The 8,527-nt window shown below is 47.0% G+C and overlaps 1 pseudogene; it reads left to right on the top strand.

Moving 5' to 3' along the window:
* Positions 1-2,929: 2,929 nt before the first annotated feature.
* On the top strand, positions 2,930-4,843 carry LOC144119387 (uncharacterized; annotated as a pseudogene).
* Positions 4,844-8,527: the final 3,684 nt, after the last annotated feature.

The following is an 8,527-nucleotide window of genomic DNA, read 5'->3' as shown; positions in this document are numbered from 1 at the left end:
GGTCCTTCAATAAGCACTTTTGCTACGGGCAGACACACGCTATGAGCTTCCACGGCTTGCTTGATCCATGCGCACTCGCCCGTGAACATATCGGGTTCTACGTAAGATGGGTGAACTACATCCATTGTAGCTGCGGAATCACGAAGCACTCGGCACTCTTTCCCGTTCACGAGGAAGTCTCGCATGTAAGGCTCGAGAAGCTTCATGTTCTCGTCAGTGCTACATAATGACAAACACACGACTTCTCTTTTTGTTTCCGGACACTGCGCCGAAAAGTGACCCGGCTTCTGGCACGTATAACACACGCGCGCTTGCCTCCTCTCGAACCGCTTTCTGCGTTCGGCTTCGGCTGCCGCCGTCTCCTTGCGTTCGGTCGGACTGCTTTCACTCGCATCCGCACTACGTGTGTCCCCCCTTGCTCTCATGGGTGTGAACTTCGGCCTCTCAGACTTGGAGCCAAATTCACCCTTTTGACCGTCCTTAGCTCCGCGAGCCCGACGCGTCACAAACTCCTCGGCTAGCTAGGCGGCTTTAGCCACTGTACTAACGTCTGGCCTATCCAAGACCCAGTACCGCACGTTCTCAGGTAACCGACTATAAAACTGTTCCAGCCCGAAACACTGCAGAATTTTCTCGTGGTCACCAAACGCTTTCTCTTCTTTGAGCCACTCCTGCATGTTTGACATAAGCCTGTAGGCAAACTCTGTATATGACTTACTTCTGCCTTTTTCATTTTCCCGAAACTTCCGACGGAACGCCTCCGCTGACAGCCTGTACTTTTTTAGCAGACTCGATTTCATTTGGTCGAAATCCTCTGCCTCCTCTCTCTTCAAGCGAGCGACTACGTCGGCCGCCTCGCCGGGTAACAAAGTGAGCAAGCGCTGTGGCCACGTTTCCCGAGAGAACCCCTTCTTCTCGCACGTTCGCTCAAAGTTAACCAAGAACAAACCAATGTCCTCTCCAAGCTTAAACGGCCGCATCAGGTCAGTCATTTTGAACGATACTCGTTCTCCTGCACCGTGTGCCTGACTTCCATTACGAGCGCGTTCCATCTCTACCTCGAGACGCTTCATTTCCAAAGCGTGTTGACGGTCGCGCTCTTCTTTCTCTTTATCTTTTTGTTCTTTACGTTCGCGCTCGTCTTTCTCTTTTTGCTCTTTACGTTCGCGCTCGTCTTTCTCTTTTTGCTCTTTACGTTCCCGCTCGTCTTTCTCTTTTTGCTCCCTCTCCTCAATGGTCTCAAGGCATTCCGACAGCTCGTCATCCTCAGCCTCCAACTCAAGAATAGCCCTTAGCAGTTCAGGTTTTCTGAGTTTGTCTGAGACATCCAGACCCAACTCTCTTGCAAGCTCCAGCAATTTCGGTTTGCGCAACGACTTCAAATCCATGGCTGCTCCGAATGCTGCTTTCTCTACTGCCTACTATTGTCTTGCCGCAAACTAACCCGGCAGCAACGACAACCACAATTACCAGCTCTGTTTCTGACACTAACAAAAGCCTGGCAAAACTCAGAAGAAGAAAGTCCCCGCACTCACCAAACCTCGCAGCCAAGAATTCAGCGCAGACGTTCCGCTGCAGGCAACCAGTCATCACACAGGGCTCGTTGCACTGCTCCCGGATGGTCGTTGTGCTGCTCAGCATACAGTTGAACGCATATCTTCGCTGCTGGCCTCCGTTGTCGCGATCTCACCGCTGGCAACCAGTTGTTGCAAAAGGGTTGCAAGCCCCAAGGGTAGCGTTGGCCTGGCGGCCTGGGGCACAGCTGGAAACATCCGAAGGTCCCGGCAAAGGATGAGTCGGCTGGCAACAGAACAACTTGTTTATTCTGGCATCGCAAAAGAGCAGCCGGTCAGGGTGACCACGTTACTCGAAGGAAGAAATCGAAGTCCCTCTTTGGCGTCCGGGGCAGCTGCCTTTTATACCCTCGGAGTCGAGGGCAAGAAGGAACGCTCGGGATGAGGCGCCCGATACGGCGACGCTCGGACATGTTGAGACGTGAAGTGACGCGTCCGCCGGGCCGGCGCCGGTCAGACCTCCTCGCCTCCCAGTTGGGGAGCTCCTCTCCCCGGCTGCCGCGCTTTGACAAGCATGGGCACCAACATGCACACACACACACACACGCACACACGACGACACGTGGCATTGAAACCTGCCTGGACGCGCTTGGCGGGAGGCGTTACGGCAGCACTGAACGGGCCCAAAATGACCGCCACTTTGAACGAAGCCCCGGCGTCCGTTGCATCCGCGCCGGCTATACCGCGCGTCGTAGGCGAAACGTAACACTGTACGTTGGACTTGCAGTGCAAACATGGGGGCAGATTTATGACTGGATGAATGGGCAATTCTGATGCAAAAACACACGGCAGTTGTTGAGGCACCTTCTAGATCCGGTGGCAACCAAATCGGCGCAGAAGGGGCAAATGGCTACGTTAGTGCATCACTATCAATGCACGACTGGGGAGTTTATTCACGAACTCCGAAGTCGTTACATAAACGGCGAGGCGGGCGGTTGCTTGCCGGATTACTCGGGAGAGGAAAACCTAGAATTAGATGCGGACGTTACGGTGGCGGAGGTGGAGTTTGCAATGGGGCAGCTTCGTACTACATCGGCAGCGCGTCCAGACGGGTTTACTAATAAACTGCTGAGAAACGTGGATTTCAAGTCAGTGGCGGCGCTCACGGACTTGATTAACATGTATTGAGCGGCCAGGGAGATCCCAGCAGAGTGGAAGCATGCTAGGGGATCTTAGTTCCTTAACCAGGGAAGTAGGTCTGTGTTGAGAATCTTCCTCCCACCTCGCTGACGTCCTGCTTAGCCAAACTGATGGAGCATGTGGTCCTCAACAGGCTTCAGGGTTATGTGGAGGACAAGAAGTTGATACCTGAAACGATTATTGGCTTCAGGGCTAATTTACCAACACAGGACGTCATGATACAGCTCAAGAAGGTCGTGGTTAATCCTGGGTACGGCACGGACACCGAGGATATCTGGGGCTCGACCTCACTAAGGCCTTTGACTATGTGGCCCATGAAGAAATCTTAAGGAACCTATAGGACATAGGACCGGGGCGTAGAACCTTCCGGTACATCACGTCATTTCTGTAGGGTAGGACTGCGGAACTTGTATTCTTAAAAGTTAAATCGGATCCCTTCCCGTTGGGTGGTAGGGGGGCACCACAAGGGTCGGTTTTATCGCCGTTCCTGTTTAATCTCGCCTTGATCAAGATACCGCCGAGGCTGGAAGAGATATCAGGACTAAAACATACATTTTATGAGGATGATATTACTCTATGGGTAACAAGTAACAGCGACGTACAGTTGGAGGAAACTGTACAACAGGCAGCAGGGGAGGCAGGCCTCTCTTGCTCTGAGCCCAAGTCCGAGCTTTTTACGCTTAGGGATAAAACAAGAGGGATCCATACGAGGCACTATGTGCCGCCACTACCGCTATAGGTGAAATGGGGGGGGGGGGTGCACCGGTGGATAAGGTCCAAACGATCAGGATCATGGGTCTGTATTTGCTGTCTAACAGGAAGAATAGGGAGGCCTTGTAAAGGCATAAAAATACGATCAATGTTAAAGTGAGGCTAATCAGGAGAACCGCCAATCGTAAGCGAGGGGTCAAGGAAGAGGACTTGTGTAAGCTGGTACAGGCGTTTGTGCTCAGTAGAATAGTGTATGCGACGCCTTATAATAAGATAGACGGGACGGAGGAAGGCAAGGTGGATGCTATGATTAGGCAGGCGTATAAGGCGGCCCTTGGGTTGCCTAACAATGCGTCTACCGAAAGGCTGCTGGGATTAGGGGCGCACAACACCGTGGAAGAACTGCGGGAGGCGCACTTGGTGATGCGACTAAGTAGACTTTCAAGAACGAGCGGAGGAAGGACATATTGGAGTAGATCGGCATTGGAGTTGATGCTTCAGTCGGGGACGTGAAAATTCAGGTGATGCGAAAAATTCACAAGGGCTTGTACATAAAACCTTTGCCCAAAAATATGTATCCGATATATCCCGAGAACCGCAGGAAGGCAAGAGCCAAAGCTTTACATGCTAAGTACGGGAAGTACAACGGGGCAGTCTACGTATATGTCGCCGAGTATAAGAACAAGGACGCATTTGCAGCTGTGGTGGTGGACGAGCGGGGACGCTTGGTCACCTATGGATCAGTCAAAACCCGCTCCTCAAAAACTGCACGGGAGGCGGCGATAGCGCTAGCTATAGCTAATACTAAAGCTCACCTGAATTTCAGTGACTATAAAACAGCCATCGAAATTTGGCGAGGGGCAGAATATCTGTCACAGGGGCACGATTGCTAAATCGGGCCACGGGGAGAGGGACTACGGAGTTGGAAATTGTCTGGGTACCGGCACACTCCGGGAGCCCTGGGAACGAGGCGGCTCACATAAATGCGCCAGGTTTCGTCAGCTGAGCAGGTGAGCCGGAAGTTCCGGGGAGGTCCACGAGAGATGGGCTGGTGTCCTTTCACGACATTACGAACCATTAGAAACTTGAGCGGAGAATTTACCCGCCCCCAGACAAGCAATTGGTTGAAGGGGCAGGAATACGTCTGTCGAAGATTGCAGAGATCTTTCTATAACCCATATGTGTTAAACAGAATCAATCCGGACGTTCAGCCGGAATGTAAATATTGTCGGGAACTGGCAACCTATCAAAACATATTATGGAGCTGTAGCATGGCGCTGCCACCGGCGGATATTGTGCGCGGTCCTACTCTCCAGCTGTGAGAGGCCGTGTTGGCCAGCTCAGATCCGGTTGTCCAGACTAGGGCCGTGGAGCGGGCCACCCAGGTCGCCGTCAGCCAAGGGTTGATAGCCATCTAGCATGGACTCCTCCGCGTATGCGTTCTGACGAAAATAAAGTTTTCCCACCCATTCATCCGTTAGCCTGCCGAGTGCTCTTCTTTTTCTTCAAGGGTGGAATGTAGTCTGCGGCCATGAGGTTGGACGGTGAAGTACACATCTGTTAAATGTTGAAAAATGAAGCGGATTGCTTTTCTTTGTACCATCTCCAGGGAATTGTATTCTTTTTTTCGAAAATTGATCTCATGATTCACAGACATATTCAAGTTTAGGTCTTATATTTTTGTCATGAGAGCTTCATGGGATTTGGGGTATACTCTAATTTGTGTCGGCGGAAGCCAATTTTCTTGAAAGCAGCAGCGCAAAATCTTTCAGTTTAACTTATCCAGTTGAGATGCTTAAATAGGTTACGCCTAGGTACTTATAATTACTGACCTGCATTAATTTCTCGCGGTTCAATCTATAGGTAAACTTTAACGGTTTTTCTTGTTCGCGACCCGTAGAAGAATAGTTTTATCTGCATTGATTTCCATCAACCATTTCACGCACCGATCTGAAACTGCATTCAGGCTTGTTTGCACGCATTCTTGATCATGGTGCGCGAACACATCTAGGCGCCTCACCTACAGCTGTTTCTATTCACCCCAGCAGTCGACTTAACTTCTCGATCTGCCCCTGCCTGAGGGATTGGTTCATTTTCTTTCCATTTACATCAATGCGATACCCCATAAAGTTGATGTGATGCGTTACTGCAACATCCTTGTAAACGCGGCTTCTCAGCCACCCTAGTGGTATGCGCTTTTCTTTCAGCTTATTTAGTGCTTCTATCCGCTAACATTGAAAATAATATACACTAGAATTCTAAATTTTGTTATCATGTACGTACTTTCGCGTAACTGAGAACGCAGTCAACTTCACGCCTATGATATTTTTCAACTGCATCATCTGGGATAGCAAGGTACAGAAAAAAAAATGGCTGTCAAAAGAAACAGCGGTTTCTACACTACCTCGTCCGCAGCTTAAACCTATACTCAGAAAATATTATACAAGGTTAGTACATGGAGCCCCCGTTGTTCATTGCTAAATTTCTAGATTCCGTCGAAAGATTGCTGCGTGGAGTGTTCGAATGCGCCTACTTGTTCACAGCATGAGAAGATATGAAATATGCTTTCAGCTCCCACTCTCGTCAAAGACTGAGACGAACATCGTCACGATAAAATGTCTCTCCCACAGGATTCTCACCCTACATGTTTTCTGTCTTCTCTCCGTGTTTTTAAGCGCTGTCAACAATAGATCAACACCAACTAGACCGACGAATTGTCCTATTCAAAAAAATAAATTCGCTATTTTCAATAGTGCAATTTAAACAGCTGCACCTCAATAGAAGAAAAGATCTGATTACATCGAGTTTTAGGTTTTATCAATAATAAACAGCAGCAGACGTGAACAGCTTGCTGTAGATTTACTGCGTGAAGAGGCAAGCGACTAGAAAGAAAATGGAGATATTTAAAAAGATATTTCATTTACAATATGGTAGTTTAAATATCGCAGTATAAAAGGAAATAAATAAAAAACACCTCTGCCTCCTGAAGCCGCGAAGTTAAAGTGACAAGCGTTTTTAATGCAGTAAATTGTTTTGTTATTGTACTGCGCTTTTGGTTATTCTGTATTGATGGCTCTTTGAATACGTTTTTGCTTATAATATAAACGTGGCCTTTATTCATTGAAAGATGGGAAATTTTTTACCTCTCGCAAATTTAGCTGTTTTTGTTTGCCTTTTCTTTGAGCGAATCTTTAATACCAATGAGTCGAAGTTGGTGCATAGCTGAGTAGCGCGTCGAGTCATTTCGAGCTAGCGCAAACATACAAGGGCAGGCCACATGACTATGACTGAGGTCGACCTGTCTACATTGTTTCTTGTGAAAAGTAGAGTATTCTTCGCTCTACCAGCGAAGCATTGTATTGTTGTGATGAAGGGTGCTGTTTGGACGTGTGTTGAAACACTCGAAGAGCGCGGATTGTGCATGCTAATTTTATTTATTGCTTTATATTGTCGTGTGTGTTATTATTATTCCCTGATTTTGCACTTAACGTCATCTTCAGCCAGCGGGGTGCCGATCAACGGCGAAGAGGTAGAAGTTCGGCATCAGTGCTTTCACCTGTTCTTTTTAACATTTTTCTAAGCTCAATTCCATGCATTAAAAATGTGAAAACTTATGTGTACGCCGACGATATTGCATTTTTTGCATCAGCAGGTGACATTCACACTCTTTATCAAACCTTGCAAAATTACCTCAATGTTCGTGACAACTGGCTAGGAAGAATTCATCTGTCCCTTAATGTGAAGAAATGCGCATTGTTAGTATTTCCAGTTTCTGTTCCTGTAAATATCTGCCTGGTCTATAGAAATAACATACTTAGATTCCTTATATGATTATTTGCTGCAAAATACAAATTCGCGTTCCAACATCCTTATAACAGGAGATTTTAACCTTCCAGGAATTAACTGGTGCAGCCTTTCACATGACGGCAAAGATTCCAAAAATGCTGAGTCATTACTACTAACTGCATTTACGTTTTCGTTAACCCAGTTGGTTTTGGATGCTACAAGAATTTCCAGCTCTGCTGTACTTGACCTTGCGTTTGCAAGTAGCTCGCTTCCAGACTGCTCAGTCAGTGTCAAGGACGGTATATCTGATCATCAGTTACTTGTTCGTGAGTGTCCTATTTCGGGCTTGCGATCGTATGTTAAACCTTCTGACACATTTGTAAGAGACTATACGCATGCTGATGATGACGGAATTATTAGTTGTATGGAATCTTTATTCCCTTCCTTTAATGAGACAAATGACGTTAATGTGCTGTGGACAAAGTTTAAAGACATAGTCATGCACTGTGAAAGCACCTACGTGCCTTTGAAGAAAAAGCGCATCAACAGGGAGTACCCGTGGATGGATCGTAATCTGATACATCAGAAACGCAAAATAAAACGCTCTCGAAAACGGGGTGACAGGAAACAACTTGCAAGTCTAGTACGCACTTTCAAAGATAAAGTGCGCGCTACAAGAGATCAGTTCTTTTCTTCCACATTGACTTCTTTCATGTCAGAGCAACCAAGGAAATTCTGGCAATATTTATCTAAAGATAAAAGCGGCATCACAGAGATCAGAACATCTGGCACAGGCATTGACGATCCTTTGACCATTGCTAATGAATTTAACGCCTTTTTTCAATCGGTGTTTACCATAAGCGCATCGCACGCGCACTTGCAACCTTACACGCTTCGTAATCCGATGCCCGAAGTAGATTTAAGCAAAAACGGCATCCTTAGTCTTTTACGTAATCTAGACATAAAAAAGTCATCAGGTCCGGACAAAATATCTAATGTTTTCCTTAACAGATACGCAATCTGGGTAGCAGAGTACTTATATGTAATATATAAAACATCGTTAGAATCCTGTGTGATACCAGATGACTGGCGCCTTGCAAGGATAGTTCCTATTCACAAATCTGGATCCCCTCTAGAACTAAATAATTACAGACCAGTTTCCTTAACATCCACAACTTGTAAACTGCTAGAACATATTTTATTTAAAGCGATTATAACACATTTAGAGAATAACCATTTACTTCATGCAAATCAACATGGATTTAGGGCTGGTTTATCCACAATAACACAGTTAGCTGAGATAACGGATGATTTTA

Source organism: Amblyomma americanum, chromosome 2 (genome assembly GCF_052857255.1).
Source record: "Amblyomma americanum isolate KBUSLIRL-KWMA chromosome 2, ASM5285725v1, whole genome shotgun sequence".
Taxonomy (NCBI): Eukaryota; Metazoa; Arthropoda; class Arachnida; order Ixodida; family Ixodidae; genus Amblyomma; species Amblyomma americanum.
Note: the sequence above shows the minus strand (reverse complement) of the source record. Positions and strands in the feature narration are given on the sequence as shown.